The 18,261-nt window shown below is 57.3% G+C and overlaps 1 protein-coding gene across 2 annotated transcripts in view; it reads left to right on the forward strand.

Moving 5' to 3' along the window:
* Nucleotides 1-201: 201 nt before the first annotated feature.
* The window catches only part of NEK7 (NIMA related kinase 7), an 81,153-nt gene continuing 63,093 nt past the window's right edge, over nucleotides 202-18,261 (forward strand). Inside the window, exon 1 of one of the 2 annotated variants that reach the window (XM_037070464.1) lies at nucleotides 202-505. The gene's annotated coding sequence lies outside the window, so the exon portion shown is untranslated. Of the gene's footprint in view, nucleotides 506-905; nucleotides 970-18,261 lie in introns of those variants that run through there. The other variant, XM_037070465.1, reaches the window with a different exon arrangement.

Raw genomic sequence — 18,261 nt, forward strand, 5'->3', positions numbered from 1 at the left:
CAGCAACAGCGATGTCCTGGGAGGAGGGCTGCCTGGCTCCAGGGTAAGGCTGAGGGGCTGCCTCTGCTCTGCAGGGCGCTGTGGGGAAAGCCAGCGGGGACCACCCGAGAGTCCGCCCATGGGGCTGGGGGACGGGAAGGGGCAGGGAGGGAGGGGGCGTGGCTGGCGGCGCGGTGGGCGTGGCCGAGGGATGCCCCGCCCTCTCCTCGGGGATGCCGGGATGTTTACACTTCTGACAGCAGCGTCCAGCCGAGGAGGAGCAGCAGTTGCGGGAGGATGGGCTGCTGCTAGGCTCGCGCCCGGGACGTGCGGGGCCGTGAGAGGGTGGGTGGCCGCGCCTGCAGCGTCTGCGGGGGCAGCGTGGCGCGAGCTGGCGTTGGGCTCAGGCCCCGCAGCCACACTCCTCGGCCCTGCGGGCCTTTCCGTGGCGCTGCCTGGCCGGGCCGCCTGCCCGCCAGCCCTAGGCCCCTCGCGGGCAGCAGAACCGACGACTCCCCACTTCCTGGTGAGTCGTTGTGTGGTCGCGGGCACGGGGCGGATGGGGACGGGGAGTCCAGGCCGCGCTGGCGTCCTCCGTGACCGCAGCCGGGAGGCCGGGCGGGACGTGCCACGCTCGAGCCGGGGGCTTGGTCCCCCTCGTGGGCAGGCACCGGCGGAGGCTTTGCGCCTGGCACCGGTTCCGGCCGCGGTAACTAAGAAACTGCGCGCCCATGGCGGTGGCGGCGGCAGCGGTGGCGGCGGCAACAGGTCTTCAGTTTCAGGACCCGAGGAACTTGGGTGAAGTCCCTCCTCCCGCCGCCAGGCGGGTGCTGATTGGTGGCTCCAGTTATTTTTCCGTCGCTGATTGGTTAGGCCCAGCTGTCAGGATTCCGCCGAGGCCAGACTTGGCAGAGTGAAGTTCAGCGCAGAGGGCAGCTGGTGGGATTCCCCAGTGGCTTGAGTAGCGCGGGATGACCGGCCTGCTGGACAGTGAGTTTCGTGGGACTCCGTTGGGGTGACGAATGCCAGAGACAGGGATGGCAAGGCCCTAGCCAACATGGATGGCGATGGTGGCAGTGGGAAAGAAGGAAATTGAAAATAGAGGCCAGAGCCAGAGAGACGAAGGGGAGCCCGGAGGAAAGAAGAGAAAGGTGGGAGGATGACGTTGCCCAGGACGGTCCCGGGAAGAGAATGCAACCCTGCGTATGTTGCAGCGAGGTTGCCCCTTTCCCGTACTCTGTAGGCATCGGGACACAAGGTATCCAACAAATCGATCGTGTCCTCACATTGCTGTCGTCCTTGTAAGGGACAAATACTAATGATATACTACTTTACAGTAAGATGTGCCGTGCCCCCTCCCCTCTTTGAGCAGTGGTAGTGACGGAACTGAAAGTCAGAGATATGTTACAAAATGAAATGATTTTCCCGCTCCTTTGAGACTGGTGATCTGCAGGGTGCAGTCGGGGAAAAAAATCAGATGCCCCCTTTTTGTAGAGCATTGCGTACTCGTAATTACAACCGCTGTTTCTAATTCCTCCTCGGAGGAATTCTGAGTTTTAAGAAACGTGCGCACTCCGCGCAGGTGACCGAGGGGTGTCGCCAGGTAGTGCGGAACTGTGCCTCCATCAATCTGTGCAGGAGCGCCAGCTGCCGCGGGTGGGTCGAAGAGTGGCCTGGGACTCTCACTCGGAGTGTGGTGCGTTGGGGACGACCCGATAAATCTGGCAGCGGGGAATCAGCGAGAGGCCAGTAGCCCTGTAATGCGTTAGGGCAACTCCTGATGAATGGACGCTCGGTACGCGTGGCTGCCGCAGCAGTGGAGAAGGCAGGCCAGTAGACGGAAGACAGTTAACGTAAAACTTAAGTTCTTTCATTGGCCGGGGAAGGAACCTCCTGCTAGCCTCGGGGAGCTGCTGGCCTCGGGGAGCTCCAGGCCTCACTGGTTCACTGCTGAAACCGCAGCATCCTCTGGCCCTGGCCGGGGAGCTGGCTGGACTCCGGGAGAGGAGGCGGAGCTTAAAAACTGCCTCCAGGAGGAGTCCAAGTGCAGAAACTGTGGGGACGGTGGGAGACGGGCCTGCGACATAAAAAGGGAAGGACCCCGTTGTGTGTGTGCGGGAGGGTGGGGCGGGGGGCTGGTTGCTTCCTTGCGGGCGGGGGAAGCCCCGGCAGCCTGCCAGGTGCGGGCCTGCGATTTCGCTCCGTAACACTGACGGCCTCCGCAGCCAATGAGTGAGGAGGACGGAGGGTTCCCGCTGGGGGGCGGTACTTCCGGGCAGGGCTGCGCCCGAGTGCCAGAGTTCCCGGGAGGGAAGTCTGTGGGCGGCGGGGCGCTGTGCCACGGGCGCTGTGCCGCCGAAGGCCTGCAGAGTTTGACGTGCACACGAGGGCGAGGAGCCTCTGGCGTCCTCTCGCCCCTGCAGCACGTTCCGACCCAAGGGTTGGCTGCACTGCCGGTGCACGGGAAGCCAGGCTGCCCAGCCAACTACACGTGGCCCTGGGGACCGACCTGGTTTTCCCCTCGAGTCATCCTGCAGGGTCAGACTCCACAGTGACCTGGGCATCTTCCCACGGTTAAAGTAACCCGATTTCAGACAGATCTGTTCTGTGATCGGAGTCCCCTGTCCCGTTGACGCGGTCCCCGGTGGGCGAGCTCCGGCGCTCGCGCTTGGACACGGTGGGGAGTGCCGGCCTAGTCCTCGGCCTGCGCAGCGGAGGTCGGGGTGGCAGGGGCAGGGACCCGAGTAGTGCAGCTGGTGCCCCCGCTGCCCTCCCCTCAGTGGACAGTTTGGGGCTCTGATTTATGTCAAACAGTTCACTATTCTTAATTATAGTGTGTTTACTGTTTTTCCCGCCACTTAAATATGTGGTTTGAGGTGTTTACAACATATCTAGAACTAAACACCGTTTTCCTAGGAACCAGATCTGAGGTTTCAAAATGCATCTGTAGGGTATTAATAATGTAGCCATTGCCATTCAGGGCATCTGAAGAGTGATGATTTAATGCAGTTTTGGAAAAAAAGTTGCTTCATTAGATAATAAGTTCCAACATTCCTTTCAGGTTTTGTTTTCTTTGATTTTTTAAAAAAATAGGTTTTGGTATTTTAAAAATGTGCGGCATCGCTGTGACTGCGCAAACCAGCACTCGGTCCACATTCCTGGTGTCATGAAAATGAAAATATTTGTCCCTTCCAGTACTTGCTCTAGTTTAACATGGTAGGTATTTTAATACACTGCATATAAAACATGATAGCAAACTCACTCTGATGCTTGAGGGTGTCTCAGAAATGACGTGTATTATTACTGTTTGCTCTGAATTACTTTATCAGCAATCCCTCCACATTTCTATAAATATACAAGAGTTTCAATGAATGTTTCCTCATACTTCTAAATGTTTCAGTTTACTTCCTTCTCCCTTATGTTCATAGGGCACGGGTAAACAACATTACGTGATTGGAATAAGGTAAATTTTATGTGCAGATAGGTGAGAGTTTTTAAGCTTACACATACATGTAGGACCACCCATTCAGAGCTATGAAACTTCTAAATTGCTGACTCCTCTTTTGGTGATTAATAGTTGGATTATTCTTATGTGTTATGTATCTTCAAGTATTTTTTTTTTCTAAAGAGAATACTTCGAGGTGTTTTTTCATGGTTTTCGTAGCAGGGGGAAGAGGAGGACAGGCGGTCGTGACGGGTTCCCAAATTTGACCTACTTCTTTTGTCACCTTTGTCGGAAGAACAGCCTGTCATACTATGTACATTTTTAATAAAGAGCTTATATAATAAGATATTTTGTAATAGTTATATACAGAGACAATCAGAATAGTGTACAAATGAACAGAACTTAATCGGTCTATAAAATTTAGAAATGTGTGTTTTCTGTTGCTTAATGGAGATAGATCTTTCTGCAATTCTTGCCATTGGGCTCCTGTTGATAATCAGTGTAAGTAGGTCGTGGAGGGCAAGTTTTTCACTGTGGGTTGCTTTTGTGTGGGGCGCAGGTTTCCACACTTCTCTCGAAAGGGTCAGGTGACAAATAATTCTGGCCTGTGAGCCATGTGGCCTCTGTCATAGCTGCTGCCTTGTGGCCGCAGGCAATAGGCAGACTGGCTAGAGTCGCTGTGTTCCGGTGAAACTCTCCTTCTGCGGCGCAGCTGGACGGCCAGCACTGATCCCGACCACAGCACTGTAGATCTAGAGACGACTCAAGGTCGCGACACTGGGACTGACGTGGATTTCCCACAGCAGTGCTGTGTGGCCTGTTCTGTCCCGTGGGCCCTCGTGACAGTCTCTGCACCTTCTCTGATCACCTCAGAAGAGTGTGCAGTTACTCAGCCCCAAACTTCATGTTTTATCTCAGAGATTTCGTCAATGTCTGGACCTCTTCTAGACTCCCCCACCTCGTGAGGGTTTCCTGTGGCTCGGTGCGGTGGGAAGTCAACCCCACATGCGTCCTTCGACTCTGAGGGCAGGTGCACCTCCCCCAGGTCCCCTCGCACCGCACCGGGGTGGAGTCTGGGGTCAGATGTCTCTCTTTTCCCGTGGTTGACTGAGAGTGCAGACCTAAGCAGGTGCTGGTGTGTGTCCTTGGTGGTCATCACTGTCAGCCTTCTGTCCTGACCGCGTCCCTTTCAGAGGGGATGTCTGGCCCGAGCAGGGGGTTAGCAGATTTTTTTCTTCTCTAAAAAAGCTACTTAGCCTTTCATAAAAGACCCTTCCCCACTGAAATAGAAAAAGAATACTGTGGAGGGCCGCTCTTCGTGGGGAGAGCCTTGAGTTGGGGCACGCACCCATCCTCTGGTCTTGTTCTGGCCCCGTGGCCCCAGCCCTGCCCTTTCTGAGTGTCCCTGTTTGTCTCCTCCTTGCTTTGTTCAGGCGAGTTTTCTCAGCTCAGGTGAGATCACTCTGAGGACGAGATGGAAGCATCTCTTTGAGAGCATGCCAGGAAGCTCTGTGAGTGTCAGTTTCATGTCACCTGTTTCTCTATTCTTAGGCCTTGGGGACGTTTCTCATGATGACCCGCCCCTCGGCCAGGGCCCCGCGTTGCCTGCAGGGCTCCTGCCCAGCTCCACGCTCCTTTCCCTTTGGCTTCCTCTTTGCGCCGCTATTTCCACATTTGTATGTTAACGGCTTCCGCGTCTGAGTTGGTGTTTCGATGCTCTTTTCTGGAGGGAGTACCGGGAGAGGCCGTCACCCTAGTTCCTCAGGTGGAAGAAAAGCCGCACACAGAGGTTTGGGGGTGTTATATGTTCTACGACAGACAATGGGAGTTACAACAGGACCCTTAAATACTGATTACACAATGACAAGATTAAAAATATTCTTTCTAGTGTGCCTGTAGTTCTGCTCATTGTTAAACTATTTCCCCCATAGCCTCATATTTACCTGGAAAACGGCTCTTATTCTGGTTAGGGTTGTAACCATGTTATATTTATTATATTATGATTGGGAGAAATAAATAGCTATCCTTATTAAAAATGATTATACTTCTGAAATGCAAGCCATTGCAGATCTTGCATCGCCCCTCCCTTTACTGTTGAGAGAGAGAGGGAAGACAGGGCAGGAGAGAGGGAGAGACACGTCAGCGTGAGAGAGAAACGTCCACCAGTTGCCTCTTGTACATGCCTGGACTGGGACCGAACCCGCAGCCTAGGCGTGTGACCTGACCAGGAATCTAACCCGTGACCTTTCACTTTGCGGGACGACGCCCAGCCGAGTCACACCGGTCAGGGCTTCCATCACCCGTCACGTCCAACTGCTGGGCCCTGTGTTAAAGGGATGCGGTAAGTTCGCATACTGCTCCGGAGACGCCCAGAACTGGTCGGCAGGTCATTTATTGGAGGCAAATAGCATGTCCCTATTCTGAACAGTGATTTCTAGGCATGAACTGTTATTCACCAAATACAGGTACACTGAAAAATGTTTGTTATACACGGACAATGCTTACTGATGGATGGACTTTGTAGACAGGAATTCATGTTCTCGGTAGGAAGCTTTGTGTTCTCCTCGTCTAGTCCTCTGGAATCAGCAGAACCTCGCTGTGTTCACAGTGCACGCTCCCAGCAGACCCGCCGATCACGTGCCGGCGCCGCGCCCCCGGCCGCCCACAGTAGGGCTGCGACTCGAGCCAGCAGGCCCCTGAGTGCGGGGTAGCCCCGTGCTGACGCATTTCCGTTGCCTCTAACATGAGTCACGGTGGTGTTCGGCCACACCCTCGCTGTGAAATAGGACCGGAGCGGGAGCAGGAGTGACCGTGGTGGGGGCCTGTCCTGCGAAGGACCCCTCAGTAGAGGCCGTGGAGAGGCTGGGAAGGGCCAGGACGGTCATGGGTGGCCATGGGGTTGTCCGGGCAGTTTTTCAAAACTCACACTTCGTGACGTCGGATGCCTCGATAGGTCGGGGCCAGCCTTTGCGTCGTTCCTCGTTTTGGTCCACTGACTGTGACTCATGGGCCCCGTGGCGTCTTGCACGTGAGCCTGGGTGTTTGGCAAGCCCACGGGCCAGCTTCTCCCCCTGTTTCTTCTCCTCCTGGACTCAGACAGGCTCTGTTCCCTTCACCTCGGTAGCCATGCCTCTCTTCTCTTGAAATTAAAAGTCGGTTCTCATTCATTACCTGTGTTCCCTGTTACAGTGAAAATTTGAGTTTATAAAGCAGAATGATCAGCAGTTAATGAAATCAATCCTAAACAGTTTATTCCGTGAGTCCTTGAAATTGCTTGTGCATTGAAAGTAAGTTGGCAAAATTTGTACAGCTGTTCAAGAACGTATGGGTGAGCTGTTTGCCTCTGTCAAGATGGGCTGTATTTTCAAAGCACGTGTCCTGTTCTCGTGTTTCCCCAAGTACCGTCTGCAGAATACTGTGTCGGGGACTCTGATGTGGTGGGGCCCGTGGCGCGCACGGTTTCTGCCCACAGACTGGGAGAGCCGCTGGTCGGCGACCGGAGCCGCACCTGCAGTGAGTGGGCAGGTACCCCCCAGACCACCTGAGAAATGCCACGTGGTCGGTAAAAACACACACATTGTATTTTAAATGTTCCAGATTCATTTATGGTGCTCATTCCTGCTGCTGCAGCTTTGCAGGGGCGTGCAGCGTTCCCAGTCGTTTAGGCCTGTGGGTCAGCCTCCTCTGCCGCTTGTCACTAGTGCTGAGCGCTGGCTGTGTGCTCTTGAAGGCACTGTTACGGACCAGTTAAAACAAGTGTGACGGGGAAGTGTAAATGGTTTATGAGTAAAGCCCACTGAGCATGTGAAAGACAAGAGCACAGCTGAGTGTTGGTGCCGTTGCCTCCCGACAGAAGGCCCTGCCCCGGCCCCGCCCCAGCCCCGCAGCCCCGCTCACAGTGTGGGCTCTCTCAGCCGCTGGGGAGGCTCACTATTTCCCGCATCCCTGGTGACGGGCAGCCCCCCTCCCCGAGGTGTGCCAGCAGCCACCCTGGCTCCCGGCCCGGTGGCACCCGATGTTTCTGTCCCTCGTGCCTGGTGGCGTGGACGGTGTTCAGGAACGTCGTGATGAGTGACCCCCACGGAACACAGCTCAGAGGGGCGTGTCTGGCTGAGGCGAGGGTGTTGCTGGCGGGCTGATGGGCAGCCTGGGCTGGTAGGGTGGGCAATGCGGGACCCTTGTCTCGCAGATGTGGCCCCTGACAAGGCCTTGTTCAGTCAAGTATGGGGTTGTCGTCCCCGAAGGGCAGTATTTCCGCAGCAAGACACACAGGCCTGTTTTCCCTCCCGTGGACTTGGTGGGGTGTTTGCACGTGCTGCTCCGGAGATGGCTCAGGCAACTGCTCCGCCTTTGAGGCTCAAGTCAGCTGCAGGACCAGGTCGGCTCGCTCTGGACTGGGAAGGCCTGAGCCTGAACGCAGAGGCGCGGGCACCGACCAAGGGCACTCCCAGCAGCTGCGAGGAGACCTGTGCTGCCTGGCTCCTCCTTCCCCGTTTGGCCCTCGTTCTCCCCATCCTCCCGCTGGGTCCCCCCTGTGGCAGGTTGGAGACAGGAGCTTGGGGGTTGCTGGTAGGTCGTGGAATGCGAGTAGGCCGTCTAAACAAAGATCTCTCTCTCTGCCTCCGGAACAGCTCGGTTCTGAGGGCCTGCCGAGTACGGGTTGCACAAGTGACCCCCCACTGCACCGTCTTGCCTGGCTCAGCCGTTTCTCGGGGCTCCGTGTTCGTCCTGACCCCGACCGACCTTCGCACATTCAGTTCTTTGTGCTCCCCTGTATTTCAGTCGCGCCTGACCAATCGCCATGGTTTTTGGTAAATGTGCCCTTTCTGGTTTCCCTGGTTTATCTTTGTGCTCTTTGCATCACTTATAATGCCTGTGTGCTGCACCTCGACTGTTCACAGTGTGTCAAAGTCACCTCCGTTCTTCAGGCTCTGCTCACTTTGCACAGCAGGTATAGAGAGGTTTCTCTCTGGCATCCGTGGGCCTCGAGGGCTGCTGAGCCTGCCTGTAGCCGCGCTTGGATCGGGCCCCGGCCTGGAGTACGAGCTTCCGGCAGGTGTGAATCACGTCCTGTACGTCTTATGTTCCCTCTCAGGCCGTTCTTGTCAGAACTGGCTCTTCCGGGGCTGGCAGATGCCGCCTCCCGGGATGATACGGGGCAGGAGGCCGGCGGCCCCCAGCGTGAGGGAATGTCCAGGACAATTGAGCAACTGGTTTCAGGGAAGTCTGGGAGGGACGCCAGGCGCATGTCCCTGCGAGGCCCGAGGAAGGACGTGGTATGAGGGACATCTCACATGTGACAAGGTCTGATGTGTAGGTGGTCACTGGTGGGACACCCAGAGACCGGGTGGCGGAGTCGGAGTGTGGTGTCCGAATTGCAGGCTCTGAAAGATCTCTGGGTATGGTGACATGGGGACCAGGGCCAGGGAAGACGGGGGGGGGGGGGGGCGGGGGGGCCGGGGGGGAGGGTGGAGTCCGGGNGCGCATGTCCCTGCGAGGCCCGAGGAAGGACGTGGTATGAGGGACATCTCACATGTGACAAGGTCTGAGGTGTAGGTGGTCACTGGTGGGGCACCCAGAGACCGGGTGGCAGAGTCGGGGTGTGGTGTCCGAATTGCAGGCTCTGAAAGATCTCTGGGTATGGTGACATGGGGACCAGGGCCAGGGAAGACGGGGGGGGGGGGGGGCCGGGGGGCCGGGGAGGAGGGTGGAGTCCTTGTAGAGATGAGTGTGGTGATTAGTTTGAGACCCGACCCGCAGGAACACGGCCTGAGTTCTTGGAATTCCGATGGGGGATGGAAGAGGATGGGCCGTCAGAGGAGACTGATTAGAAGCCGACTTAGCGGCTCTTCTGTAAGTAGCCTTCCTGTCTCCTTCCTCAGAGGCCGGCCCCCTCCGGGTTCAGGGCTGTGGCTCGGCTTCCCATGGGGAGGGACGTGGGGGGGGCGCCTCTCTGCCATATTTACCAAACTAACCCCCACCCCGTGAGAAAACAGCAACCTGATTTCATGAGCAAATGACTAGCTTAATACTGAAATTATTCACATTTTAAAGTATTTTTTATTGACTATGCCATGACAGTTTTCCCAATTCCCCCCTTCTGTTCCCCCAAATTATTCCCTTCTTAAGAAAAAGTACTTCGTTGTGAGTGGAGGGAAGATCGCCATCTGGTTTGCGCCCGTTGGAGGCGGACACAGCGTCCGGGGGTTTCGCTTCCAAAGAGATGGCCCTTCTTCAGCTTCTTTTCCCAGCTCCGATTGCTGAAAGCCTGGAAGACCAGTACAATGTCAATAATAATTACCTTTAAAGACAAATTGCTTACAGAGGACGTGAGCCAGACCGACCGAGATACAGTGTCGGGGGGGGGGGGGGGGGCCGGGCGNTGGGGGGGGGGGGGGGGGGCGGACTGGTGGAGAAGCTCGTGGGACGTCACCCTGGCGCGGGGCCAGACCTGGCAGCACGCGGCCCGAGGGCTGCGCTGAGGACGCACCCCCCGCCTGTTCCGTGAGACGCCTGCGGAGCCACTCGCAGCTTCGCGTTTTCTCAGTTCTGGTGGTAGTAGCGACGTGCGCCGCAGTGCTGAGCCCTTCCTCTGGTTCTCGGTAGACGGCAGCCCGGGAACCAGCGCCAGAATGGAGCCTAGAGCAGCACCGCCCTCGAGGGGCTCCGGGGGGTTGGTTAAAGCAGACTGAGATAAATTCTGCTTCTGAGCTGTAGGGAGGACTGCAGTGTAGACTTGAAAATCCCGACTGCAGCTGTACCGTCGCGTGGTTTGAAATTACCGAGAAAAAGGGCCGTGTCGTTTTTCATGAAGAGTCCCCGGTGGTGTCTTCTTCCCCACCCAGCCCCCNTAGCCCTTCCTCTGGTTCTCGGTAGACGGCAGCTTGGGAACCAGCGCCAGAATGGAGCCGAGAGCAGCACCGCCCTCGAGGGGCTCCGGGGGGTTGGTTAAAGCAGACTGAGATAAATTCTGCTTCTGAGCTGTAGGGAGGACTGCAGTGTAGACTTGAAAATCTGCAGCTGTACCATCGCGTGGTTTGAAATTACTGAGAAAAAGGGCCGTGTCGTTTTTCATGAAGAGTCCCCGGTGGTGTCTTCTTCCCCACCCAGCCCCCTTCAAGGTCTGGGATGGAGTTCATTGTATGCATGTGTGTGTGCACGCACGTGTCCGTTGACCTATCTGTGCATCCCCGAAAAGGACACGCCGACACGCCTGCTCCTTGGAGGCTCTTTCCCACTGAAAGAGCCGTTGTCTTTCGGAGATGTCCCCTGGGTGGGGCCCGCTCCTGCCTGGGCTCCCGCCTAATCTTCCTCCTTGATGGGCGGCACCCGTGTCCCAGGCCTCCATTGTGGGGGTCCGCCCTGTCTGCCACCTCTGCCCCCACACGGGCCCGCAGGCCCCCCCGAGCCTTCCCGGCAAGACCTCACCTGACCGGCAGCCGCTCGGGCGCCCTGCCTGTCCGCTCTGTAGTGACAGACCCCTGGCCGCTGTTGGCCGCAGTCCTGGCCTCCCACGTTGTCAAAGCCTCTTTCTTCCTCTCCCAGTGAATCAGGGCCGAGTCCTCTTTGTGTTTCAGCAGTGGGGACAGCACGCTGGGTGTGTCCCAACAGAGTGACGGAAGGCCCGGGGCAGAGAAGGGGGCAAGGGACCGAAACCCGGGTTCAGGAGCGTCTCCAGTGCCCGCGCCTTTCCTCCCAGCCCGCCACCCCCTCCTTGGAGATGCACTGGCTCTCACTGAAATGGGGCGAAAGAAAGAAATGGGCGGCTCCCATCCCTGTGGGGTCTCAGGCCACTCTCTTTGGGCCACGGGCTTGGCCGCCTCCCTGGACCTGGGGTGTGGGCGGCTTCCACCTAGCGAGAGTGGGAAGGCCGTCCTTCCGCGGGACCGCTTTCAAAGGAGCGGGCAGTTGTGACTGTCACCTTTCACCAGCAGCCAGGACGGGCGTTGGAGACCTTCTCCCATCTCTGCCCGAGGTGCGCTTGCAGCTGGCCTGGGCGTGTCACTGGTGACAAGACCGCAAGATGGCACAGACTCCCACGGGTGGGTTAGGCAAGGTGGGACAGACTCTTGGGACAAATGGGAATGTGGTCTTGCCTCATTGCGTGCCTGATGCTGGAGAACAGGGGCTGCTGTCCAGATCAGCCGGGAATTCTGAGGCAGCTGGTTAAGTGGAGAGCGTAGGGTCAGTGCCTCCGTTCTCATCCAGCGGACATTCGGCAGAACCGGCCAGGGGGAGACTAAGCAATGGTTCCTTGGTGAGGCGGGGTGGCTCTCCTGGTCAGTGCGGGATGCGCGGTGACATCGTCCCTGAGGCAGGTGGTCGTCAGGAGCCTCAGCTCCGCAGATGAGCCTGGTGTCCCAGGAGCAATGCTCCGGTGCCTCGGTGGAGGGGACGATGCTGCTGGGAGGTGGCCGGCGAGCCTGTCCCGGGGGAGTGTGTCCACGCTCCCGGGGTCCTGGCTCCGGGAAGGGCTGGCTGTCTGCCCTGTGGCTGCTGCCTGGCTTTGCTCGCAGAGAGACGGTGGAAGCTGTAGTCCTGTGGAGACCGAAATCATGCCATTGTCGTGATTTGCAGATCCGTGCTGTTCAAGCTTCTTGCTCAATGCCAGCTTCCTCAGACTTCTTGGTTAGAGAAACGGACCTTTGCAGATTTAGAAGCTTCTGGAAACAACGTTGCGGTAGATTGCGATTGCTTCACTGTTTTAGTGTCTGTGAAACCACAGTCGCCGTCACTAGACTCTCAGTGTTTTCTGGGAGCCTCTACGAGTCTCTCACGTAAAACCCCAGGTGGCGTCCTCGGCGTGACGTCGGGTTTGTTCTTCCTACTGTTAATGTCAAATAATAGTCCCTGTTCTCTGGACGGTGTCTCCATGGCACCGTAGCCTCACAGGGTAAGGTGCCCGAGCAAGGCCACTGTTCCGGTGCACGTGTGTCTGCGTGTGCAAAGGGCAGGGTATGTGGTCGGTCTGTGCTCGGCGGGCCGCAGCCGCCCGGGGTGAACGACGCGGGTTCAGTGCGCGGTGGCTCGGCAGCGGCCGCGTCGAACTGTGCATCCCGCGCGCACACGCTGGGCGGGCTCTGTGGCCTCAGGGACTCGGCAGTCGGACTTACTTTGTCAGGAGGCAAATTTTAACACAGAAAACATGTCCGTGACCTACCCGATAAGCAAGTACATTGAAAACTCTTTTTTAAAAAACAATATTTATTTATTTATTTTTAGAGAGGGGGAGGGGGGAGACAGAGAGGGACAGAAACACCCGTGTGTGGTTGCCTGTCGAGCTCTCCCAGCTGGGGACCTGGCCCACAGCCCGGGCCTGTGCCCTGACCAGGAATCGAACTGGCGACCTTTCGGTGTGCGGGAAGACGCTCCATCCACTGAGCTACACCAGCCAGGGTGAAAACTACTTTTATGAAAAGCTGGGGCAGTTATGGGTGACTAGCAGTCGGGCAGTGGCTTTTACACACTTGAGGCAGTTATGGGTGACTAGGAGTCGGGCAGTGGCTTTTACACACTTGCTTTCCCCCTCCATCCTTAATTTTCTCATGATTTCAGTTTGCATTGGAAATCTGTGCTCAGTGAACAAGAGCCCAAGCAAGCTCAGGGATCCGGCAGTTACTGCCCTTCCTTTGTTTGAGGGGGAAGGGGAGCAGAAGGAGGGAGAAGGCAGCGATTTCAGCAGAATTAAGGTGACTGCTAGCGTTGCTGTGTTAGCCACCACTTGCGTCTTCCTCACCAAATTACCCGCAAAACAGACCATTGAGCGACCAGCTCGGACCCAAAGGCCATCAGGAGGCCTGGCCTGAGGGTCAGAGAAGACTCACTGGCCGGGGCGGCAGTGGGCGTGGCCGGCGCGGCAGTGGGCGTGGCCGGCGCTGCCTCCCCTGGGTGCGCTGGGCCGCAGCTCCTTACCCAGTCGGCAGCAGCATCGGGGGTGACGGGTGGGCGGGAGGCCCTTTCCTGCTGCTGGGGGTTGGCTGTGCTGTGCGGTGTGTGTGCAGGGAGATGGCTGGGGAGGTCAGCAGGGGTCAGCGCGCGGGGTCCGTGGTAGAGCAGNTCAGGAGGCCGGCCTGGCCTGAGGGTCAGAGAAGACTCACTGGCCGGGCGGCAGTGGGCGTGGCCGGCGCGGCAGTGGGCGTGGCCGGGCGGCAGTGGGCGTGGCCGGGCGGCAGTGGGCGTGGCCGGCGCTGCCTCCCCTGGGTGCGCTGGGCCGCAGCTCCTTACCCAGTCGGCAGCAGCATCGGGGGTGACGGGTGGGCGGGAGGCCCTTTCCTGCTGCTGGGGGTTGGCTGTGCTGTGCGGTGTGTGTGCAGGGAGATGGCTGGGGAGGTCAGCAGGGGTCAGCGCGCGGGGTCCGTGGTAGAGCAGGTGTGTACAGCGGATGAACGGACGGCTTTCTGTCCCCATGAAATGTTAAGTCCTATGTCAATTCAGCCAGGCCTGTTAGATTTTTTCTTGATTTTATTGAAATGAGAAGTGTCTTTTTCTGATGATTTTTTTTTTTTTTTTGGTTTGTAAGTACTTGTTACAGACCAGAGGCTGTCAAACAAATGACCTTACAATAAATAATTCATGCTAACGAAAGCATTTCCAAGCACCAGCCTGTATTCCACGGGGCCTTATCAGCTTTGCTACGATAGAACCCACTATGAATTATTTAGCGCAAGGAGTTCAGTAGGATGTTTTTATAATCAGACTGGAAGATGGCCCCAGCTGTTTGGCTTTATGTACGTCCACCTTCGCCGCGGATGGTTCCGGGTTGGCCGCCCTGGTTCTCCCAGTTTAACAACGGAGCCAGGCGGCCCAGGCGGAGTGTTGTTCGGTGAGACAGCCGGAGTCAGAGGCAGGCGGGCACGACGCGGCCGGGCCTTCGGAGGGCGTGTGAATGGTTCACGACGGCCCGAGCACCCGGTTTCTGCGGGAGACGTGGGGGCAGGCTAGGAGCCAGACTGGGAAAAGTATGTTTCGTTCGTTAAAGGGTCGCTCATTAAGTCCTGCTGTGATTAGATTTTCATTTCCGGGAGGGGGTCTGGTGAGTGTGCAGAGTCCGAATGGAACCACTGGAGCCACGAAGGGCAGCCGACGGTTGCGGCAGCAGCGGGAACCCAGCAGGTCTGGGGTAAGGAGGTGGGATTGACAGCTGGTGGCGTCCGTGGCTGTGCGGGAGTGAAGGGGACCGTGACGGAGGAGTTCTCCGGGACACAGGGTGGTGGAGCTGTTCCCTCGGGAGGGGCTGTAGGGTCGTTGGGCGCAGACCCTTGCCGTTCTCACCCCCTTTTCTCCCCTCCTTTCCTCTTCACTGGACCCGTCGGGGCAGATGGGTGGTAGAGTCCGTTGTGGTGACCGTTTGACCACATGTGCAGAGCAGACGGCCACGCTGTGCGCCTCGGACTCGCACAGTGGAGTGCGTCGGTTACTTCTGAATAAAACCGGGCAGAGGGTTATCCTGGCCCGAAGCCTGTCCTGGTGGAACGAGGCTGCTAGATGGACTCCCGCGATGGCTGGAGGGTCCCTGCGGGGAATCCGGCTCTGCCGGACTCCGTCAGGCCTCCAGTTCAGCCACCTCCACGTTTCCCCCGGCCTCCAGGACGCCTCTCCGCCCCTGAAGCCGAGGCTTCGGGCTGTGGCTTTGCAGGGCTGGAGGACGTTTCGCTCGTGTGCAGGTCCCTGCAGTCTTCCCACTCCCAGGAGGAGGCAGCCGTTTCCCAGGCCTTGGCACGCGCACTTGTGTGTGTGTGTGTGTGTGTGATCACATGGAAACGGGCTGCAACGATACTGTCTCAGAGGAGTCAGAAAATCCGAGTTTTGCTGCTCTCATGCAGAGTGTCCTCAGCCATGTGAGGAGGGCCTTCCCTGTCTCCGGAGTGTCCGTGTCACTGCATGCTCGGCATTGGAGGCGGGCCACTGTGGCAGGTGAAATCAGGATTTCTAAAGCTCAAAAATGGGCCCGTTTGGCAAAAATGGTAGAACACGAGGCGCTGACTCATCCTGTTTGTAGCTGCCAAAGTGGCGCCTGTAGGATGAAAAACCAACCCCGTATCCCCCAGCTGAGAAGCGGCCTTTCGGGGATGGCACTGGCCGGCCTGAACTCCGAGACGCTGCTGATTTTCTGCAGCCGCTTCATGGCAGGTTTTTCTGGACATTTCTTCACTAGGCGATGAGCTAGTGGAAGGGAGGGTGCATTGCTGCCCATCTCCGTATCCTCAGTCCCTGCCTCCCTCCAAGACGGAACTCAGCGCATCTCCGTGGAATGAATAGGGGCCTGCGATCTCAGGCCAGGGGATGTGGACTTTGCCCTGAAGGCAGCAGAGAACAAGGAGAAGTCCTGACAGGAAAGAGTGAGCCGTGGCAGAAGGCGCTTGAGGGCGACTGACCCAGGGGCAGCGAACTGGTTGCTGCCGGCCTTCCAGGCCTCGTACTCTGACTCGGTTCTGACTCTCGGCGTTGACGGCGTTGACAGCAATGACCCCGGACACCTGTGTGGTCACCTGGCGGAGCTGAGGTTCAGGCACTGGCTGCCTTTTTTACTCCAAAGAGGCACTTGGGTTACTTTTTAACCGCTGGTTTTAGGCTCACGGAGACAAAGCAGGATTGGGCGGGCTTCATTTTCCCACTCGCTCAGCACGCATTCCTGTGCCTACTGTGTGCCCATTGTGTGGTGAGCGCCGGGGACGCAGACAGCAAGACAAGCACAGAGTGTCTGCGACTCCAGGAAGCGTAGGAAATGGTCTGATGTCGCTGAGAACGCCAGCTCGAAGATGGGGTGGAGGGAACGCAAACAGGGTCTCCTTCTCCTCCATTCCGTTCTCCTGCGGGCCATCGCGGGGAGGTCTAGGAGCGCGGGCGTGGGCGGCCCCGGGCACCGTGCAGACCAGTGGTGCGGGACTGTCCGCAGTGCGGTGCCTGGTTAACAGTGACCTTCTTTAAAGTGGTTTTATAGTGAGGTACACACATGCCAGACCTTAGTTCTCAAAATATGTGTTAACTTATTGCTGCTCAGTATTCGTTGGTTCTTCACCGCGCACTAGATAAGGGTTTTGACTTTATTCACCGGGCAGTTTTTACATGTGGTAAATCCATTATGAATACATGCATCACATGTCTCATAGGCATAAAAGTTCTTTAATAAGCTCAGGGCTTTGTGACTAAGTGCCGTTTTTTGAACGAGTATGTGAAAAAGCCCCTTAAAGTTCTGAACTTTATTTCTTCAAGTGATAGGTGCGGCCTACTTCCTGTCCACCTGTTTGAGAGAGAAGTGTTGCATGGCCCTTGCTGGAACGTTCCGAATATTTTCTTGCATTTTAAATAGTCACTCTATTTCTATATTTGTAGCGCTATTTTATTTTCTTCTAGACCATTCAAAACTCTAGGAGGTTTCTGGTGCGTGGGTGACTTCGGGATCTCCTAAATGAAATTTGGTTTGTGTTTGAAGCTGATCCACCAACTTTCGAACACATTTCCCGCCGTGTGACAGGCGTGGCGGCCGCCACAGCAGCGAGACTAACGAACCCCCTTGTCCTCACTGAGGAAACGACAGTGCGACTGGTAGTTCTGGGCGGCCTGGTGACAAGACACTTCTGAATGAAAAGTGTAAGGAGAGTGTATCAGAAACAGTCTGGGGTCAGCAGGTCAGCCGTGTGGTTAGGGAGGGGAGTCAGACTCCTGGTGGTGAGCGCCAGGTGGCGCAGACAGGTGTCCCTCACCGTGGCGTGCACCTGAACTTGCAGAGTGTTGCAGACCAGCGCTGCCTCGTGTCCTCACTGTCCTGTCTCCCAAACACAGGCTCGCTCGCGGAGGCACTGGTCCTGGTTGGCTCTCTCTCCAGGAGCCGTCGCTACCCAGACGTTGCTGTCCACATTCTCCTTGTTTCTCTCTTCTCAGAGGAGAGGCCTGTTGCTTAGGGATCCTGTATTTGAACTTCGTGCATGGGCGTTGTGTCTGTCAGCCCAGATGAGCCAGGTTCTCAAGGAGATGCGCTGTGTAAGGAGGCCTTGTCAATGGCCTTGTCAATGGCCACTGCTTCCTCTTTCGTACCGTCCAGATCGGTGAGACCACGTGGGATGTAGGCTCCCACCGCACCGCCCGCTCTGGGAGGGCGAGAGGCACGCGGCCGGTTCCACATGTGCCTCGTGGGAGCGTGCAGGGACCCGGGGGTCTCGCTCTGGCTCAGGACCTCAGGCCCCCGTTTCTTGAATCAGAGGGTCCAGCACAAAAGAGTTGGAGGTTTGAGACACACGCTGCTTTGGCCCACTGAAAGGTCCCCGCCCCTGGCCATCGGGAAACTGAGACCATGGGCGGGGCGCCTGAGCTCAGACTGAACCCGCAGATCGTGGGGGACCCTCCTTCCTCCTCGCAGAAGGGGTCCTGCGTGCCCTCTTCCAGTGTTCGTGGGCTGCGTCATCACCGTGCACTCTGCACCTGCTGGACACCGTGCCCTTGTNTGTATCAGAAACAGTCTGGGGTCAGCAGGTCAGCCGTGTGGTTAGGGAGGGGAGTCAGACTCCTGGTGGTGAGCGCCAGGTGGTGCAGACAGGTGTCCCTCACCGTGGCGTGCACCTGAACTTGCAGAGTGTTGCAGACCAGCGCTGCCTCGTGTCCTCACTGTCCTGTCTCCCAAACACAGGCACGCTCTTGGAGGCACTGGTCCCGGTCGGCTCTCCCTCCAGGAACCGTCGCTACCCAGACGTTGCTGTCCACATTCTCCTTGTTTCTCTCTTCTCAGAGGAGAGGCCTGTTGCTTAGGGATCCTGTATTTGAACTTCGTGCATGGGTGTTGTGTCTGTCAGCCCGGATGAGCCAGGTTCTCAAGCAGATGCGCTGTGTAAGGAGGCCTTGTC

The sequence above is a fragment of the Sturnira hondurensis genome, unplaced genomic scaffold (assembly GCF_014824575.4).
Source record: "Sturnira hondurensis isolate 20B ecotype Veracruz unplaced genomic scaffold, ASM1482457v3 Scaffold0018805, whole genome shotgun sequence".
Lineage (NCBI taxonomy): Eukaryota > Metazoa > Chordata > Mammalia > Chiroptera > Phyllostomidae > Sturnira > Sturnira hondurensis.